We start from the raw sequence: 20,829 nt of genomic DNA, 5'->3' as shown, positions 1-20,829 counted from the left end.
CAATAGAAACCTCTAAAACTGAAAAGCAAAGAGAACAGAGACTGAAAAAAAGAAACAGAACTGTGAGACACTTACAAAAGGTGTAACATACATGTAATGGGAATACCAGAAGGAGAATAAAAAGAGAAAGGGAACAGAAGAAATATTTAAAATAATAATGATCAGTAATTTTCCAAAATTAATGTCAAACACCAAACCACAGGTCCAGGAAGCTCAGAGAACACTAAGCGGGATAAATGCCAAAACAACTACACCTAGACATGTCATTTTCAAACTACAGAAAACCAAACGTAAAGAAAAATATCCTGAAAGAAGCCAGAAGGAAAAACCAGCTTAGCTAGAGAGATGCAAAGCTAAGAATTGCATCCAACTTTTCCTCAGAAACCATGCAAGCAAGATGAGAATGTAGTGAAATAGTTAAAAGTTTGGGAGAAAAACCCCGCCAGCCTAGAATGCTGTACCCTGTGAAATTATCCTCAAAAGTGAAGAAAAAATAAAGACATTCTCAGTCAAACAAAAACGTAGGGAATTTATTTGCCAGTAGATCTGCCTTGTAAGAAATGTTAAAAGAAGTTCTTTAGAGAGAAGGAAAATAGTATAGGTCAGAAATTTAGATCTACATAAAGGAAGGAAGAACATCAACATAAAAAAGTTTATTTTTCTTCTTATTAATTTTTTTCTTTTTTAGATTATTATTATTCTGAAAATAGAGGTGGGTTCTCACTGTGTTGCCCAGGCTGGTCTCTAACTCCTGGGCTCAAGCGATTCTCCTGTCTCAGCCTCCCAAAGTATTAGGAGTACAGGTGTGAGCCGCCATACCTGGCCTATTTTTCTTATTCTTCATTGATCTAACACATAACAGTTTGTTCAAAATAATAACAGCACCTGTACCTTCAATTACGTACATAAGATATATACATAAGATTTATAACTGAATACATATATATAAATATATGCTTGTGACAACTATACTTATATATACACACTTATGTGTGCTTACATATAGATTAAATGAATGACAGCAATGACACAAGGAATAATAAGAGGATTTTGGGTTATTTTGTTATGATAATGTACTCACACTACCCATGAGGCAGTATATTGTTATTTGAAAGTGGGCTTGGCTTAGTTTTAAATGTATATTGCAAATTCTAGGGCAATGACTGAAAAAAGGTAGGAGAAGTATAACTGATATGCCAAGAAAGGAATGAAGATAGAAACATAGAAATGCTCAATTAAAATAAAAAATTCACCAGGAGCAGTGAATTACAGGTGGCTCACGCCTGTAATCCCAGCACTTTTGGAGGCCAAGATGGGCAGATCACCTGAGGTCAGGGGTTCGAGACCAGCCTGACCAACATGGTGAAACTCCCTCTCTACTAAATATACAAAAATTAGCTGGGCATGGTGGTGGGTGCCTGTAATCCCAGCTACTAGAGAGACTGAGGCAGGAGAATCACTTGAACCCAGGAGGTGGGGGTTGCAGTGAGCTCAGACTGCACCACTGCACTGCAGCCTGGGCAAAAGAGCAAGACATTGTCTCGAAACAAAACAAAACAAAACAAAAAAGATGAATTGCTAGGAGAAAATGAACAGAATTTTGTGACACATTGGACAGTATCAATTGGTCAATATACATGTAATTAGAGTCCCAGAAAAGGGGGCAGAATAAATATTTGAAGAAATGATGGCTAAAAAATGCTCAAATCTATAAAAACTGGAAAGGCACCGATTCAAAAAGCTCTGAGAACTTCAAGTAGGAAAATACAAAGAAAAGCACCTAAGGACACATCATAAGTAAATTGCTGCAAACGTGATCAAATGAAAATTTTAAAAAAGCAACCCAGCCAACAACAAAAAAAGAGAGACACGTTATGTATTGGAGAGCAAATATAAAATTTAAGGCTGTTTTCGTGTTGGAAACTACACAAGTCAGACACAATGAAGTGGTGTCTTTGAAGAGCAGGGAGGGAAGGAAAGAAACTTGTCGACCAAAAGTTCTATTCCAAGCAAAACTGTCTTCCAAAAATAAGAAAAGGTGAAGTGAAGACTTTTTAGACAAACAAAAGCTGAGAGAATTTTTATCCAAGAGGCCTACCCTACTAGAAATGCTAAATGAAGTTCTTAATGCAGAATTAAGATGATACCAGATAGAGAGACATTAGATACACAAAGGAATGAAAAGCGCCAGAAACAGAAAATATTTGATTAAATATAAAAGATACTCTCCTTCCTTTTTGAATTTCTTTAAAAGATTGTTGACTACTTTGTAATAATACTTTGCGAGATTTATAACATCATCACATACCAAATAACATTTTAGTCAGTGACAGATCACATGTATGACAGTGGTCATGCATCACTTAACAGCAGGTTACATTCTGAGAGATGTGTCATCAGGTGATTTTATCACTGTGCAAACATCACAGAGTGCACATACACAAACCTAGATGGTACAGCCTACCACACAATTAGGCTATGTGGTAGAGCCTACTGTAACACAGTAGTTTTTGTGTATCTAAACATAGAAAGGATAAAGTAAAACTATAGTGTAAAAGATCAAAAGTGGTAGACCTGTACAGGACACTTACTGTGAATGGAGCTTGTGAAATGGAAAGTTGCTTTGGTGAGTCAGCGAGTAAGTGGTGAGTGAATGTGAAGGTGGCATGGTTTGGATTTGTGTCTGCACACAAATTTTATGTCCAATTGCCAGTACTGGAGGTGGGACCTGGTGGGAGGTGATTGGATCATGGGGGCGGTTTCTAATGGTTTAGCACAATCCCCCGGTGCTGTTCTCATGACAAAATTCTTAAGAGGCCTGGTTGTTTAAAAGTGTGGCACCTGCCCCCACCTCTGTTTTCCTCCTGCCTCTGCCATGTGAGATGGGTGTTTCCCCTTCCGCCATGATTGTAAGTTTCCTGAGGACTCCCCAGAAGCAAAAGCTGCTATCCTTCCTCTGCAGCCTGTGGAACTGTGAGCCAATCCCTACCTCTTTTATTTATAAATTATGAAATCTCAGGTATTTCTTTTTTTTTTTTTTTTTTTTGAGACGGAGTCTTGCTCTGTCACCCATGCTGGAGTGCAGTGGCCGGATCTCAGCTCACTGCAAGCTCCTCCTCTCGGGTTCACGCCATTCTCCTGCCTCAGCCTCCCGAGTAGCTGGGACTACAGGCACCCGCCACTTCGCCCGGCTAGTTTTTTGTATTTTTTCGTAGAGACGGGGTTTCACCGTGTTAGCCAGGATGGTCTCGATCTCCTGACCTCGTGATCCACCCGTCTCGGCCTCCCAAAGTGCTGGGATTACAGGCTTGAGCCACCGCGCCCGGCCTCAGGTATTTCTTTATAGCAGTGTGAGAATGGACTATTCAGAAGGCTGAGGACATTACTGTGCACTTCCATAGATTTTATAAATACTGTAAAACTAGGCTACACTAAATTTATTAAAAAATAAAGTAATTGCATTACAATGTTATGATGGTTATGACTTCACTAGGTGACCAGAATTCTTCAGCTCCATTTTACTCTTATGGGATCATCATTGCATATTCAGTCCATTGTTGGCTAAAATGTTATGTGGTACATGACTGTGCCATATGTTTACTGTATCTAGGACATCATAAGAATCCCAAAGGCATTAATGAAATACTATTTTGAAAAATTCTATGCCAATAAATTTGATACCCTAGATGAAAAAGACAGGTCCACTAAAGCAATCCGCTTACCAAAACTGACTCAAGAAGAAGTAAAAATATGCAATTGACTCACATCTGTGAAAGAGATTGAATTAATAATCTAAAACTTTCCCACAAAGAGTACTGCAGGCCCAGGTGGCTTCACTGAAGAGTACTATCAGACATTTAAGGAAGAAATTATGCTGATCCCACGAGAATATAGGAAATGGAGATGGAAAGAGCATTTCTCAGTTCATCTTTCGAGGCCACGTTTACTCAGGCTACTCTAGTCTGTCCCTTACATGACTGGACTTTCGTTCCTCTGCTCTCAAGTGACCTTTGTGAGCACAAATCTCCCAGTTACTTTACAGCACTCAAATGCCTCTTTTTCTTTTTTCTTTTCTTTGTTTTTGGGGGGCGGAGTCTTGCTCTGCCGCCCAGGCTGGAGTGCAGTGGCGCGATCTCGGCTCTCTGCAACATCTGCCTCCCAGGTTCAAGCAATTCTCTTGCCTCATCCTCCCAAGTAGATGGGATTACAGGTGCACACCACCACACCCAGCTAATTTTTGTATTTTTAGTAGAGATGGGGTTTCACCATGTTGGCCAGGCTGATCTCGAACTCCTGACCGTGTGATCCACCCACCTTGGACTCCCAAAGTGCTGAGATTACGGGCATGAGCCACTGCGCCCGGCCAAATGCCTTCTTTTCTGAACTTTGATTGCACTAAGGAGCCCAGTTCTACTCCACTGAGCATAAGGATGCCCTCTAATCATTCACGTGAATCAGTGTCCCCCAGGATGGATTAAACACTCGGTGTAGATAGATGCAGAGCTTCTCCATGCATCCTATAGTCCCACATACACTGTGCATGTCCCACCCGACTTGCGGCCATACTCACACATCAGGAAGTGCTACTGCTTGAAAATGGTGACTTTCCTCCAACTAAACTCCAGGTGCCACATGCCAGCACCAGCCTCTTCCTGTCCCTCCGCACGTCTCCAGGCAGTGGTTTATCCCGTTCCTGTCTCTCCCCTCACTCCGTCCATTCTCGTTTTGAGAGATGATGTAGTTTTCCTCTGGGTCACACCATGACCTTGTGGGAGGTGGAAGCAGCCCCTGGCCCTGCAAGCAGCCTCGTGTTTGGCCCCGGTGGATCCTCCAGGCCTCTGAGGGGACAAGCATCCCCGCTTACCTGGGCCAGTCCCCAGTGACACCTGTCATTTGCCACAATTGTTAATAGTTCCCCTTTTCATTCTTAAAATCCCCTGTTTGAATGATAAATGTTACAGTCACCGTATAGGTCCCTGGGAGGAGGAATTAAAAGGTCAGGATGGTCATTATGGGTTAAATTGTGTCCTTGCTACAAAATCTGTGTGTTGAACTCCTAACCCACAATACCTCAGAATATGACCTTATTTGGAAATAGGTGTAGGTATAATGAGTTAGGATTAGGTCATACTGGAGTAGGTAGGGTGGGCCCCGATCCAATATGACTGATGTCCTATAAGAAGAACGCCAGGCTGGGTGTGGTGGCTCACTCTTGTAATCTCAGCAATTTGGGAGGTCAAGGCAGGTGAATCACTCGAGGCTAGGAGTCGGGGACTGGCCTGGGCAACATGTTGAAACTGCATCTCTACTAAACATATAAAAATTAGCTGGGCATGGTGGTGTACACCTGTGGTCCCAGCTACTCAGGAGGCTGAGGCGGGAGAATCGCTTGGACCTGGGAGGTGGAGGTTGCAGTGAGCCAAGATCATGCTACTGAACTCCAGCCTGGGTGACAGAGCAAGACTGTCTCAAAAAAAAAAAAAAAAGTTAGAGACACCACCCCCACCTTCCACACACGTACAGCACACACACATACAGGGAGAACATGATATGAACATCAAGACGGAAATCCAGGTGATGTGTCCCTAAGCCAAGAAACACCAAAGTATGCCAGCAAACCAGGAGAAGCCAGGAGAGAGACATGAAACAGATCCTCCCACACAATCCTCAGAAAGAATTAGCCTTGCTGTCATCTTGCTCTTAGACTATTCACTTCCAGAGTGATTACACAAAACGTATTTCTTGCTCTACGCGACCTGGCTCGTGGTACTTTGTTACAGCAGCCCTCAAAAACGAAACACAATGGTTATAGCAGGAGTGGCCCCAAGAGATCTAAGTGTGCCTTCACACCAATGAAGAAGCGGAGGCCCACAGAAGGGAAGCGTTGCACAAGGTCCCCCAGCTTTTAGTGCAGAGCTGAGACTGAAACCCAGGTCTCTGACTCACTGACAGACGCTTTCTGCTTCGCCAGACTGACATTCAGCCCACAGGAGCAGTCAGCTGCCTCAGGCGGCCTTTCTAACCCTCCTTCCCAGAGACAGTCCTCCCAGAAGCAGAGATTTATCTTCCCTGAGTGGATGTTTTGAGTTTGGAGAGTTATGGCTGTGGCCTGTGGGTCTGGACGCTGAGCCTGTGAGGGACCAGGACCTGGGAATGAACAGTGTTTAAGGAGGAGAGGAGCAGGTTCTTGAACGGGGTGAGAGTCAAGTGCACATCTTAACTCTCCCACTCTCCTTCCTGCCTGGAGTCAGGGAACCTCTCACCTTTGCACCAGACCCCCCCAAACCACAGCCACATTCTGCTGTGGGGCCGTAGATCACATTCTTGCTAGGTTGCTAGGATGACAGTTACCCAGTACAGATTTCCGCACACTTATTCAGAAAGTATTTGCTGAATGAACTGCTGAATGAATGGTTGTCAGAAGTAATTTGAGCTGCTTGGGGGCAGAGAACATGACATCCACCTTGGCAGAGCTTGGGCCCTGCTGCAGGGCTGGGCACATAACAAGTGCTCATTCTTTCTCACTTCCATGTTCCTGGTTTCACCCAGGGACACCCATCCTTCAGGCCACCGAGATGCCACACCTCATTTTCATGGCTGATGCAGTGTCTTGCACATTTGAGCAGGCTGTGCCTTCTACCTGGGTAATCCATCCTCCTCATTTCCAATCCTGAGGCTCTAGGCCCTCACTAGATCAGATGTGAAACAGACTCTTTTGCCTTAAGGTTAGAAAGCAGCAAGAATGCAACTGAGGGCAGGGGCTTCTGTCGGTTCACAAGTGCCTGTAACAGTGTTTGACACATTATGGATTTTTCTGGTTTTTTTTTTTTGAGATAGTGCCTCACTCTGTTGCCCAGGCTGGAGTGCAATATGCAGTGACATGATCATCGCTCACTGCAGCCTTGAACTCTTGGGCTCAAGCAATCCTCTTCTTTCAGCTTCCTGAGTGGCTAGGACGACAGGTGCTTGCTAGCATGCCTGGCTAATGTTTAAATTTTTTTTGTTGAGTTGAAGTCTCACCATGTTGTCCAGGCTGGTCTCAATCTCCTGGGCTCCATTGATCCTCCTGCCTTAGCCTCCCAAAACATTGGGATTACAGGTGTGAGTCACTGCACCTGGCTGATAATGGACTCTTGATAAATATTGAATTAACCAACTTTTCCTCCATTTCTCTTGTAAGATTTACCGTTCTAAACTGCAACTCTGATCAAGTCAGGTGTGGCTCCAAAACTTTCAGTTATTCTTCACAAATAATTTATCTACACAATTTGGTCCCAACTTAGATAACCTTCCTCCTGAATTTGGTGTTTATCACTCTTACGCTATTTTATATACATGTTTTTGTACTATTTCTACATAGTATGTATTCATAACTAGGTATCATAGTAATAATAGCAACATTTTGCATTTTTCAAATTTTATTTAAATGGTACCACATATATATGTATGCATGTATCACTCTCCAAATTTTAAGAACTGAACTTTGCATGATTTATGCATGTTGATAAGTGCATGGATAGAGTCCACGGATAAAGTGTGTGCTAGATTTTGCATTTTCACTATATACTCTATTATATGCATAACCATCATTATAAATTATAAGTACTCCTTTTGGTAGATTAATAGTTTGCTTCTATTTTCCAAAGAAATCTAAAAAGCATCTCTGAGCTCTTTTCTTCTTTTCAACCCTCTTCTGATCTTTTCAATAAAAGTCCAGAAGCTGAAATATGAGGGAAGGCAGAAATCTCCTTCGAGGGTGAGAGGAGAGGATAGGCATTGAATACTTATACATAAATGTATTTTTGCCTTATCCATCAACAATGCTTACTGAATGCCTGAGTAATGATGTGCCTGGGCCCCATGCACTAAATTGTCTTAGACTCTGACCTTATGGAGCTTCTCATCCAGAGGGAAAGATTGGCATGGAGGAAGGACAGAAGTAGGTGATATTTTGGAATGAATTAGGAAGTACTGTCAACCCTCCATATTCATGGCTTTTGCATCCATGGATTCAACCAACTGAGGACTGAAATATTTGGGAAAGAACATTTCACAGTTGCAAAGAGCAAAACTTGAATTTTTGTTGCGTGTTGACAACTACGTTGATTTCATGTGCGTTTGTGTAGGCTTTGTATTAGGTATTTTTATAGTTTACAGGAGGATGTGCCTAGGTTATAGACAATTTGATATCTGAAACTTGGGGCTTGAGCATCTGGAAGCAATCCCCCAAGGATTCTGAGGGACAACTGCACTCAGGATTGGAAAAGGTGTTCTGCCATCCAGTCCCAGCAGCACTACACCAGGGTGCGAATGCGTTCTCTCCGAAGACCTGCCTCCAGATGGACTGCAGGCTAGGTCATCAGGGATTAGCCACAGCCAATGGAGTCTTGTGCAACTTGGTTGGCCCCTCAAGGAGGAGAGGTACAGCAGGGTATGGGATCCTGATCAGGTGCTAAGGGGTATTTAAAAGCAGTGAGTCCTCAGGGACTGGCTAGGGCCACCTTCTGATCAGGAGAGCTGTGTGTGCTGAACTCCACAAGGACAAGTACAAGACCTGGAGAATGAGCCCTGCAGAGGCAGCAGGGGCACTTGAGGCAGCACATTGGAGCACTGGGACAGTCACGGCAGGTCCAGCTGACTCTGTGGGAAGGGACAGCATTCTGCCGCAAGCAGCCTTCAAGGGTGGCCCCACCATCACAGGGAGGCCTTTCCTGTCTACTTTCAAGAGAACCATTCTCTGAGTCCAGTATCTGAAAAACTAAATGTAGAGACATTCTTACACAATAATAATAAATCAACCACGTGCAAGATCTCATTCTGAGGGCTTTATTTGTATTAACTCTTAATTTTCAAAACAACCCCTAGGAGATTGGAGTGGGGCGGTTGTGCCGATGAGGAAACCAGGCACTGAGAGGTTAAGGAACTTGCCAAAGTTTTCACAGCAAGGAAAGGGAATAGCTGGGATTTAAACTTGATCTCTCAGTGCTTGGGTCTGTGAGGGACAGTGTGTCCAGTGGCTTAGGGCATGGTCTCTAGGGTCAGATAGTAAACCTTAGCCCTACTTTGTTATCAAGTTAAATGTGCATCCATTCAGGGCCCCAGCAATTTCACTCCCAAGTGAAATGAAATCTCACGTCCAAACAAATACTTATTCATATCTGCCTTTCTCATAATAGCCCCAAATTGGAAACAACCCAAGTGTTCCTAAACAGGAGGATGGATAAACATATTATATTATATTCGTATATATAGTACATTCATAGTATAGTAGATTCATACAAATCCTATACAGGAATAAAAAACGAATGAGCTGCTGATAGACACAACAGCATGGTTGAATCTCAAACATATTATGCAAAGTGAATGAAGACATTCACTAAAAAGTACTTTATGATTTCGTTTTTATAAAATCCAAATCTAGGCAATATACCCTATAGCGAAAGATCTCAGATAGTGGTTGCTGATGGTGGTGGAAATATTCTGCATCTTAATTTGGGTGGTGATTACAAGAGTGTCTGCAATTATCAAAACCCATCAAATTGATGACTTGAGATGGTGTGCATCTTATTGTGTGCTAATTATACCTCAAGCAAAAGGAAAATCTTGGCTTTGCCACTTACTGGCTGCGTGATCTGGTTTTTGAGTTACTTTACCCCTTAAGCCTGAGTTTCATCATCTATGAAATGAAGGACTTTGCCAACTCTTGCAATACTAATGTGTTGTGATTTTATATCTTTTCTTAATTATCTGGAAGAAAATAAGAGCACGTGTAACTGATCTTGGGATGGAGAGAGCTTTACAAGCATGAGATCATGGAAGGAATCACAAAGGTAACTTGTTAGATTTAACCACGTAAAACAAAGAAAAGCCCCCAAACCAGCTATATTTACAAAATCCCTGTATAATACAAGTTAAAAGTAAAATGACCCCCACTGCTAAAGTTGACTGACTTTTAAAAATAAAAAATTGTAAAAAGTAAAATGAAAACAGGCAAAAATATTTGCAACGAGCATGACAAATAAGCAGCTCCTAATTATATCAAGTCAATAAAAAAGACTAACATACCAACTTAAAAATTACCAAAGGAAACGAACAAGCAATTCTTAAAAGAAGAAATCCAGATGGTCAACAAACTAAGAATTGGTCAATAAAACCATTAATCAAAAAAATAGGAGTTAAAAAAAAAAAAAGAAACACCATTTCCTCCTGCTACTCTGAAAAGCATTTAAAAATACTGACTTGTTTTTGCAATATGTCTGCACTGACAGATGTAGATAGAACTGTAAACTGGTCAATTTCTGGAAATTATTTGGCAATAAAAATTTTCATTAAAATATTTATATCATTTGTCCCAGTAATTCCACTTTTAAGTATCTTCTAAAGGAAGTAATCAGAAATGTGATCAAAGACTTCCGTTTAAGGCTGTTCATCCCAGCACCATATATCAAAGTGAAAAATTATAAATGGCCCGAATGTCCAAAAAAATATTGTTCAGCTAAATATTGTGTTTTGGAAGCATTCTTAATGGCAATAAAATATTTATCATAAAATGTTAAGAGAACAAAGCAGAGTAGTAAAACACTTGTATCATGTGACTCAATTTTATTTAAAAATGCAGTTTATTTTTATATGTCTACACAGAACACACCAAAATGTTAGCATGGTTATCTTGGGGAGAAGAGAGATTTTAGGTGATAACAGTTCTCTTCTTCAAACTTTTTTTGTTTGTTTACTATTTTAACCATTTTAATTGTAAAATTCAGTGGCAGTAAATACATTCACAATGTTGTATAACCATGCCATTATCTACGTCCAGAAACTTGTCATGATTCTACACAAAAGCTTTGTGCCCATTAAACGATAATTCCCCACCTGCCTTTCCTCCCAGCCTGTCATATCTTTTTTTTTTCTTTATTATACTTCAAGTTCTAGGGTACATGTGCACAACGTGCAGGTTTGATACATAGGTATACATGTGCCATGTTGGCTTGCTGCACCCATCAACTCATCATTTATATTAGGTATTTCTCCTAATGTTATCCCTCCCCCAGCCACCCACCCCCAACATGCCCTGGTGTGTGATGTTCCCCGTCCTGTGTCCAAGTGATCTCATTGTTCAATTCTCACCTATGAGTGAGAACATGTGGTGTTTGGTTTTCTGTCCTTGTGATAGTTTGCTGAGAATGATGGTTTCCAGCTTCATCCACGTCCCTGCAACGACATGAACTCATCCTTTCTTATGGCTGTGTAGTATTCCATGGTATGTGTGTGCCACATTTTCTTAATCCATTCTATCATTGATGGACACTTGGGTTGGTTCCAAGTCTTTGCTATTGTGAATAGTGCCTCAATAAACATATATGTGCATGTGTCTTTATAGTAGCAGGATTTATAATCCTTTGGGTATATACCCAGTAAGGGGATTGCAGGGTCAAATAGTAATTCTAGTTCTAGATCCTTGAGGAATCACCACACTGTCTTTCACAATGGTTGAACTAGTTTACACTCCTACCAACAGTGTAAAAGCATTCCTATTTCTCTACATCTTCTCCAGCATCTGTTGTTTCCTCACTTTTTAGTGATTGCCTTTCTCACCGGCTTGAGATGGTATCTCATTGTGGTTTTGATTTGCATTTCTCTGATGAACAGTGATGAAGAGCATTTTTTCACGTGTCTGTTGGCTGTGTAGATGTCTTCTTTTGAGAATTGTCTGTTCATATCCTTTGCCCACTTTTTGATGGGGTTGTTTTCTTCTTGTAAATTTGTTTGAGTTCTGTGTAGATTCTAGATATTAGCCCTTTGTCAGATGGGTACAGTGCAAAAATTTTATCCCATTCGGTAGGTTTCCTGTTCATTCTGATGGTAGTTTCTTTTGCTTTGCAGAAGCTCTTTAGTTTAATTAGATCCCATTTGTCCATTTTGGCTTTTGTTGCCATTGCTTTTGGTGTTTTAGTCATGAAGTCCTTGCCAATGCCTATGTCCTGAATGGTATTGCCTAGGTTTTCTTTTAGGATTTTTATGGTTTTAGGTCTAACAGTTAAGTCTTTAATCCATCTTGAATTAATTTTTGTATAAGGTGTAAGGAAGGGATCCAGTTTCAGCTTTCTACATATGGCTAGCCAGTTTTCTCAGCACCATTTATTAAGTAGGGAATCCTGTCCCCATTGCTTGTTTTTGTCACATTTGTCAAAGATCAGATGGTTGTAGATGTGTAGTGTTATTTCTGAGGCCTCTGTTCTGTTCCATTGGTCTATATATCTGTTTTGGTACCAGTACCATGCTGTTTTGGTTATTATAGCCTGGTAGTATAGTTTGAAGTCAGGTAGCTTGATGCCTCCAGCTTTGTTCCTTTTGCTTAAAATTGTCTTAGCAATGTGGACTCTTTTTTGGTTCCATATGAACTTTAAAGCTGTTTTTTCCAATTATGTGAAGAAAGTCATTGGTAGCTTGATGGAGATGGCATTGAATCTGTAAATTACTTTAGGCAGTATGGCCAGTTTCATGATGTTGATTCTTCCTATCCATGAGCATGGAATGTTCTTCCATTTGTTTGTGTCCTCTTTTGTTTCGTCAGCAGTGGTTTGTAGTTCTCCTTGAAGAGGACCTTCGGATCCCTTGTAATTTGGATACCAAGGTATTTTATTCTCTTTGTAGCAATTGTGAATGGGAGTTCACTCATGATTTGGCTCTCTATTTGCCTGTTAATGGTGTATAGGAATGCTTGTGATTTTTGCACATTAATTTTGTATCCTGAGACTTTGCTGAAGTTGCTTATCAGCTTAAGGAGATTTTGGGCTTAGACGACGGGGTTTTCTAAATATACAATCCTGTCATCTGCAAGCAGGGACAGTTTGACTTCCTCATTTCCTAATTGAATGTCCTTTATTTTTTTTCTTTTGCCTGATTGCCCTGGCCAGAAATTCCAACACTATGTTGAATAGGAGTGGTGAGAGAGGGCATCCTTGTCTTGTGCCGGTTTTCAAAGGGAATGCTTCCAGTTTTTGCCCATTCAGTATGATATTGGTTCTGGGTTTGTCATAAACAGCTCTTATTATTTTGAGATACAGTCCATGAATACCTAGTTTATTGAGAGTTTTTAGCATGAAGAGCTATTGAATTTTGTTGAAGGCCTTTTCTGCGTCTATTGAGATAATCATGTGGTTTTTGTCATTGGTTCTGTTTATGTGATGGATTATGTTTATTGATTTGTGGATTTTGAACCAGCCTTGCATCCCAGGGATGAAGCTGACTTGATTGTGGTAGATAAGCTTTTGATGTGCTGCTGGATTCAGTTTGCCAGTATTTTATTGAGAATTTTCGCATTGATGTTCATCAGGGATATTGGTCTAAAATTCTCTTTTTTTGTTGTGTCTCTACCAGGCTTTGGTATCAGGATGATGTTGGCCTCATAAAATGAGTTAGGGAGGATTCCCTCTTTTTCTATTGATTGGAATAGTTTCAGAAAGAATGGTACCTGCTCCTCTTTGTATCTTTGGTAGAATTCAGCTGTGAATCTGTCTAGTCCTGGACTTTTTTTTTGGTTGGTAGGCTATTAATTATTGCCTCAATTTCAGAGCCTGTTATTGGTCTATTCAGAGATTCAACTTCTTCCTGGTTTAGTCTTGGGAGGGTGTATGTGTCCAGGAATTTATCCATTTCTTCTAGATTTTCTAGCGTATTTGCATAGAGGTGTTTATAGTATTCTCTGGTGGTAGTTTGTATTTCTATGGGATTGGTGGTGATATCCTCTTTATCATTTTTTATTGCATTTATTTGATTCTTCTCTCTTTTCTTCTTTATTAGTCTTGCTAGCAGTCTATCAAATTTGGTTGATCTTTTCAAAAAACCAACTCCTGGATTCATTGTTTTTTTGAAGGGTTTTTTGTGTCTCTATCTCTTTTGGTTCTGCTCTGATCTTAGTTATTTCTTGCCTTCTGCTAGCTTTTGAATGTGTTTGCTCTTGCTTCTCTAATTCTTTTAATTGTAATGTTAGAGTGTCAATTTTAGATCTTTCCTGCTTTCTCTTGTGGGCATTTAGTGCTAAAAATTTCCCTCTACACACTGCTTTAAATGTGTCCCAGAGATTCTGGTACATTGTGTTTTTGTTCTCATTGGTTTCAAAGAACATCTTTATTTCTGCCTTCATTTCATTACTTACCCAGTAGTCACTCAGGAGCAAGTTGTTCAGTTTCCCATGTAGTTGTGTGGTTTTGAGTGAGTTTCTTAATCCTGAGTTCTAATTTGATTGCACTGTGATCTGAAAGACAGTTTGTTATAATTTCTGTTCTTTTATATTTGCTATGGGGTGCTTTACTTCCAACTACGTGGTCAATTTTCGAATAAGTGCAATGTGGCGCTGAGAAGAATGTATATTCTGTTGATTTGGGGTAGAGTTCTGTAGATGCCTATTTGGTCTGCTTGTTGCAGAGCTGAGTTCAAGTCCTGGATATCCTTGTTAACCTTCTGTCTCGTTGATCGAATATTGACAGTGAGGTGTTAAAATCTCCCATTATTATTGTGTGGGAGTCTGAGTCTCTTTGTAGGTCTCTAAGGACTTGCTCTATGAATTTGGGTGCTCCTGTATTGGGTGCATGTTATTAGGATAGTTAGCTCTTGTTGAATCGATCCCTTTACCATTAGGAAATGGCCTTCATTGTCTCTTTTGATCTTTGTTGGTTTAAAGTCTGTTTTATCAGAGAGTAGGATTGCAACCCCTGCTTTTTTTTGCTTTCCATTTGCTTGGTAGATCTTCCTCTGTCCCTTTATTTTGAGCCTATGTGTGTCTTTGCACGTGAGATGTGTCTCCTGAATACAGCACACTGATGGGTCTGGACTCTTTATCCAATTTGTCAATCTGTGTATTTTTATCAGGGCATTTAGCCCATTTACATTTAAGGTTAATATTGTTATGTGTAAATTTGATCTTGGCATTATGATGTTCACTGGTTATTTTGCCCGTTAATTGATCCAATTTCTTCATAGCATCAATGGTCTTTACAATTTGCCATGTTTTGCAGTGGCTGGTACCAGTTGTTCCTTTCCATGTTTAGTGCTTCCTTCAGGAGCTCTTGTAAGGCAGGCCTGGTGGTGACAAAAGCATTTGCTTGTGTGTAAAGGATTTTATTTCTCCTTCACTTATGAAGCTTAGTTTGGCTGTATATGAAATGCTGGGTTAAAAATTATTTTAATAATGTTGAATATTGGCCTCCACTCTCTTCTGGCTTGTGTGGTTTCTCCCGAGAGATCCTCTTTTAGTCTGATGGGCTTCCCTTTGTGGGTAACTTGACCTTTCTCTCTAGCTGAACTTAACACTTTTTCCTTCATTTCAACCTTGGTGAATCTGACAATTATTTGTCTTGGGGTTTCTCTTCTCAAGGAGTATTTTGTGTTCTCTGTATTTCTTCAATTTCAATGTTGGCCTGCCTTGCTAGGTTGGGGAAGTTCTCCTGGATAATATCCTGAAGAGTGTTTTCCAACTTGGTTTCCATTCTCCCCATCATGTTCAGGTACACCAGTCAAACATAGATTTGGTCTTTTCACATAGTCCCATATTTCTTGGAGGCTTTGTTCATTTCTTTTTACTCTTTTTTCTCTAATCTTGTCTTCTTGCTTTATTTCATTAATTTGATCTTCAGTCACTGATACCCTTTCTTCCACTTGATGGAATTGGCTATTGAAGCTTGCCTCACGAAGTTCTCATGCCATGGTTTTCAGCTCCATCAGGTCACTTAAGGTCTTTTCTACACTGTTTATTCTAGTTAGCCATTCATCTAATCTTTTTTCAAGGTTTTTAGCTTCCTTGCCATGGGTTCGAACGTCCTCCTTTAGCTCAGAGAAGTTTGTTATTACCGACCTTCTGAAGCCTACTTCTGTCAACTCGTTAAAGTCATTCTCTGTCCAGCTTTGTTCTATTGCTGGTGAGGAGCTGTGATCCTTTGGAGAAGAGGCACTCTGATTTTTAAAATTTTCAGCTTTTCTGCTCTGGTTTCTCCCCATCTTTGTGGTTTTATCTACCTTTTGCCTTTTATGTTGGTGACCTACAGATGGGGTTTTGGTGTAGATGAACTTTTTGTTGATGTTGATGCTATTCCTTTCTGTTTGTTAGTTTTTCTTCTAACAGTCTGGTCCCTCAGCTGCAGATCTGTTGGAGTTTGCTGGAGGTCCACTCCATACCCTGTTTGCCTTGGTATCACCAGTGGAGGCTGCAGAACAGCAAATATTGCAGAACAGCAAATATTGCTGCTAGATCCTTCCTCTAGAAGCTTCATCCCAAAGGGGCAGCCCCTTATTTGAGGTGTCTGTAGGCCTCTACTTGGAGGTGTCTCCCAGTTAGGCTACACGGGGAGGTCAGGGACCCACTTGAGGAGGCAATCTGTCCGTCTTCAGAGCTCAAACGCCTTGTTGGGAGAACCACTGCTCTCTTCACAGCTGTCCGATAGGGATATTTAAGTCTGCAGAAGTTGTCTGCTGCCTTTTGTTCAGCTATGCCCTGCCCACAGAGGTGGAATCTAGAGGCAGTGGACCTTGTTAAGTAGCAATGGGCTCCGCCCAGTTTGAGCTTCCAGGCCGCTTTGTTTACCTGCTCAAGCCTCAGCAATAGTGGACGCCCCTCCCCCAGCCAGGCTGCTGCCTTGCAGATTGATCTCAGACTGCTACACTAGCAGTGAGCAAGGCTCTGTGGGTGTGGGACCCACCGAACCAGGCATGGGAGAGAATCTCCTTGTCTGCCGGTTGCTAAGACCTCAGGAAAAGTGCAGTATTTGGGCAGGAGTGCCCCATTTTTCCAGGTAGTCTGTCATGGCTTCCCTTGGCTAGGAAAGGGAAATTCCCCAACCCCTTGTGCTTCTTAGGTGAGGTGATGATGCCCTGCCCTGCTTCAGCTCGCCCTCCGTGGGCTGCACCCACTGTCCAACCAGTCCCAATGAGATGAACCAGGTACCTCAGTTGGAAATGCGGAAATCACCCATCTTTTGCGTCAGTCACGCTGGTAGCTGCAGACTGGAGCTGTTCCTATCCAGCCATCTTGGAAGCCCAGAGTTTCTTTCCTTTAAATTTTCACTCCTCTCTCACCCTGGGAGGAGACCATTTGTAGGCTTCATGGGGGACCTGGTGTCTTAGCTGGGCATCTCCCAATACCTGCAGGTCACAGGGCCACAGAGGCTGGGCATCTCGGAGCAGAGGACGTAGACCAGGGAAGACGAGCTCTTCTTCAAACTTCTAAGTGTATTTATACCTCCAAATTTTCCACAACAGTATAAATTACTTTTAATGGAGAAGTATTTACTTGTATAATCAAAGAACTAAACTTTTTTTCTCTATTTTTTTCTTTTTTTCTTCTTCTTCTTTTTTTTTTTAGAAGCAGCCTTGCCCTGTCCCCCAGGCTGTAGTGCAGTGGGACAATCTCAGCTCACTTCAACCTCTGCCTTCCAGGTTCAAGCAATTCTCCTGCCTCAGCCTCTTAAGTAGCTGGGATTATGGGCACCTGCCACCATGCCTGGCTAATTTTTGTATTTTTAGTAGAGATGGGATTTCACCATGTTGGCCAGGCTGGTCTCGAACTTCTGACCTCAAGTGATCCACCCACCTCAACCTCCCTAAAATACTGGGATTATAATTACAGGCATGAGCCATTGTGCCCAGCCCTTTTTTTGTGTGCGTGTGCCAGATTTGAAAACACAAGCCTGACTAGGAGCTCCTTGAAGGACAGTTGCTTTGTGGGGGCAGCAGCGTTTTTCTCCCCTGGTGAGTGTGGCTGGGTGCAACTAGATGCACCATTAACATCTTCAATCATCTAGCCAGTGAGAGTTCCCTGGGGAATTGTCTTATCCACCCCGGACCTGGAAGCTCCACATGCTGGCAGTCCTGAGCAGAAAGTTGTAACTTCCCTGTACTTGGGCCATTTCTTCCTCCAAGACAGGTATTGGCCGTAGACTGGAACAGAACATAGGTATGGATTTGTGTAAGCCTGTTCCCACTGGGAGCTAACTAGCTCACAATACATGCCTCCCTGTGGTGGGTCAGGAATGGGAATCATGTTTTTCACACAAGGAGAGAACACAGACTAGCCCCATGATATCATCTTGAAAATAGGGAGGATATAACTTGTAGGGTGGTTGGATGAGTCAATGAGTCAATAGATTCAAGATGGTGGAACAGTGCTTGGTCTATGGTAGATGTTCAATAAGTGTGAGCCTTGCTGTGTCACCCAGGGTGGAGTGCAGTGGTGTAGTCATAGCTCACTTCAGCCTTCAACTCCTGGGCTCTAGTGATCTTCCTGCCTTGGTCTCCCAAAGTGTTGGGATTATAGGCATGAACCGTCATGTCCAGCCTCCCTTTATCTTTACAACTTTACAAGATTGACATGGCCTATTGTTTCCTGTTTATTATCCAATAAATGGCTCCTGAGGGAAATTAAATAATTCCTTAAAATCACAGAGGCAGTCCCAGGTAGGCCCAGGATGGCACCCAGAGCCCTGTGGTATGAATGCCAGCACCACTCTACTTCTTGCACTCAAATCTAATCGAAGACCCTGCTCCTACCTCCTGGCTCTGCTGCTTGTCAGTAACTTTGGGGAACAATTTCAGCATTTTAGTTTCAGGCTTTTATTTGTATAATGAGAAAAATATCTGACTTATTTCACATGGCTGTCATTCTCTAGGTCATGTTAAGTTAAAAATATTAACAAAACAGTATTTGTAAATTGTTAGTCATAAACTTAAAGCTTAAAGGCGCTTTGATGGAGAAACCTTAGAAGGTCACTAGTTGAACATAATGAGGGGCTATTTCTCATTCATATCAAGTCCTGGTCTGCGCTCACTCCATCTGGGTGTTCAGGGACACAGGCTGAAGTATGGGGGCTCTGGACATGTGGTTTCAAGGTTGCTGTGTGTGCCAACATCCTGCCAGGATATAGGAAAAGAGAATTTGGAAAAGACCCATCTGCTTTTGTCCCCTTTGGTCTGGAAGTGCTCCAATTACTCCCACTCCTCATTCCATTGCTGAGAACGGATCACGGGGCGTCTGGGAAGTGTAGTCTCTGGCTGGGCAGCAGCAAGTCTACACAGGGGAAGGGGTATGCATACCTCAATGGGCATCCACATCTTCGCCAAGGACACCCTATGCTTCAGCGTTCTTCTTTTACAAGATGCAAACTAAGCCAAGAATGGTGACACTGTGGACTCAGAATTAGAAACTTAATCAACAACAGAGTAAAATCAGGCATGGAAGTCTCTTGCTTCATGCCAATGTCCCCTTTGTTATCATCATCTTTGTCATTATTCCTAGGAGGTGAGCCATGGGATAAACTCTTTTTTGTTCATTTCCCACTATAGAGTCCTGGCCAGCTAAGGCTGGAGTGACTGTCTTCTGTAGGTTTTCTGTAATGTTGCCCGAACTTTGCTGACATCACCAACTGGACAGAGGATGGCAGGACCTATCCCTGATGTCACTTAACCCAAAGCATTCTAGGGCACCTCTCTTCTCTGTTGAGTTGTGTGCAGTTCTTCTTTCATGTTGTTTCAGGAAGGATCAGATCAGTCAGAATGCCACACGATGTTCCCCAGTCCATGTGCTCCCCACGTCTCCACCTATTCTTTCCCCTCTTCCTTGCATCCCTGGCTCTGCTGAAGACTGGGTTGCGATCCCATTGGTAGCATTGCTGGAACGGTTTGTCATGGCCCTACCATCTGCAGACTGCAACCCCCTCCCCGCTTCCCACAGGCTTTTCTGAGGCAAACTGAAAGATGTGACACTTTCCCTTTGCTGTGGCCTTTGAAGAACTGACCACATGTCAAGTTTCTTTCCTTTGGCTGGAATTATATCAGTGCAGGGGAGGAATGTTGGCTTTCCTGGGCTGATGAGCAGCTTTTACTATCTGTGAGTCATAAAAGATGAGAACAAAATTTAATTGGTGGTTATTAAACACATTTTTGGATAGATGGCATTTTAAAGAAGATATCCACAGGGCAAACATTAATCAATGGGCCCGTGAACCACATACTGTGAGTCACAATGATCCAGGTTCTTCAGGCACTCAGCTGGCTGGATGACTTGCAGGTCTGACCCCATGGAAAACTTCTAGCAGGACAGGTCGGGTGGCTAAGGCAACCTGTCAGTGTCTGGTAAGCCTGGCAGATTAAGGGTCTGCAGTGGCATTGACTTGCCATGGTTCAATCAGAGAAGCAGGACCAGCAGGATACATAATAAAGAATTTGTTGACTTGACTTTACACAATTGTGGGAGTTAGTCAAAAGATTTATGACAGATGGCCAGGTGTGGTGGCTCATGCCTGTAGTCCCAGCTCCTCAAGAGGCCAGGGCAGGAGGATCGCTTGAACCCAGGAGTTTAAGGCTGCAGTGAGCCATGATCATGCCACCGGACCCCAGCCTGGGCAACAGAGAGAGGCCCTGTCTCTAAATAAATAAATAAATAAAGGTTTATGTGTGGGGTTACTGCTTCTTCCTCTGGTGTGGGAGTATGAAGTCAACAGGCAGGCAGTTGGGAGGCAAGGATGTACCTAAATGGGGGAAGAGAGAACGGCATCTACGCAGGCGACACAGATGCTGTGACATGGATGAGAACCTGTGGCAACCTCTCATCCTCTCCACACCTCAACTTTGAAGATGGGCGGTGAAGGGCAGGAGAAACTGGCAGCCGCTGGCATGGAGCTCAGACTCTTAGGAGATGGATCAGTGTAGGGGGAGATGGGTGAGGTTGGAGGTGGAGTCACCACACTGACAAGGTGAGCTCACAGAGTGGGGGGCCACGAGGCAAGCAGTAGCAGTAGCCTGGTACCCTGCATCAACTTTCCGAATGTAAAAAGGACGTGG

This window comes from Papio anubis, chromosome 8, assembly GCF_008728515.1.
Source record: "Papio anubis isolate 15944 chromosome 8, Panubis1.0, whole genome shotgun sequence".
In the NCBI taxonomy this organism is placed as follows: domain Eukaryota; kingdom Metazoa; phylum Chordata; class Mammalia; order Primates; family Cercopithecidae; genus Papio; species Papio anubis.
The sequence above is the reverse complement of the archived record's forward strand: the minus strand, read 5'-3'. Positions refer to the sequence as shown.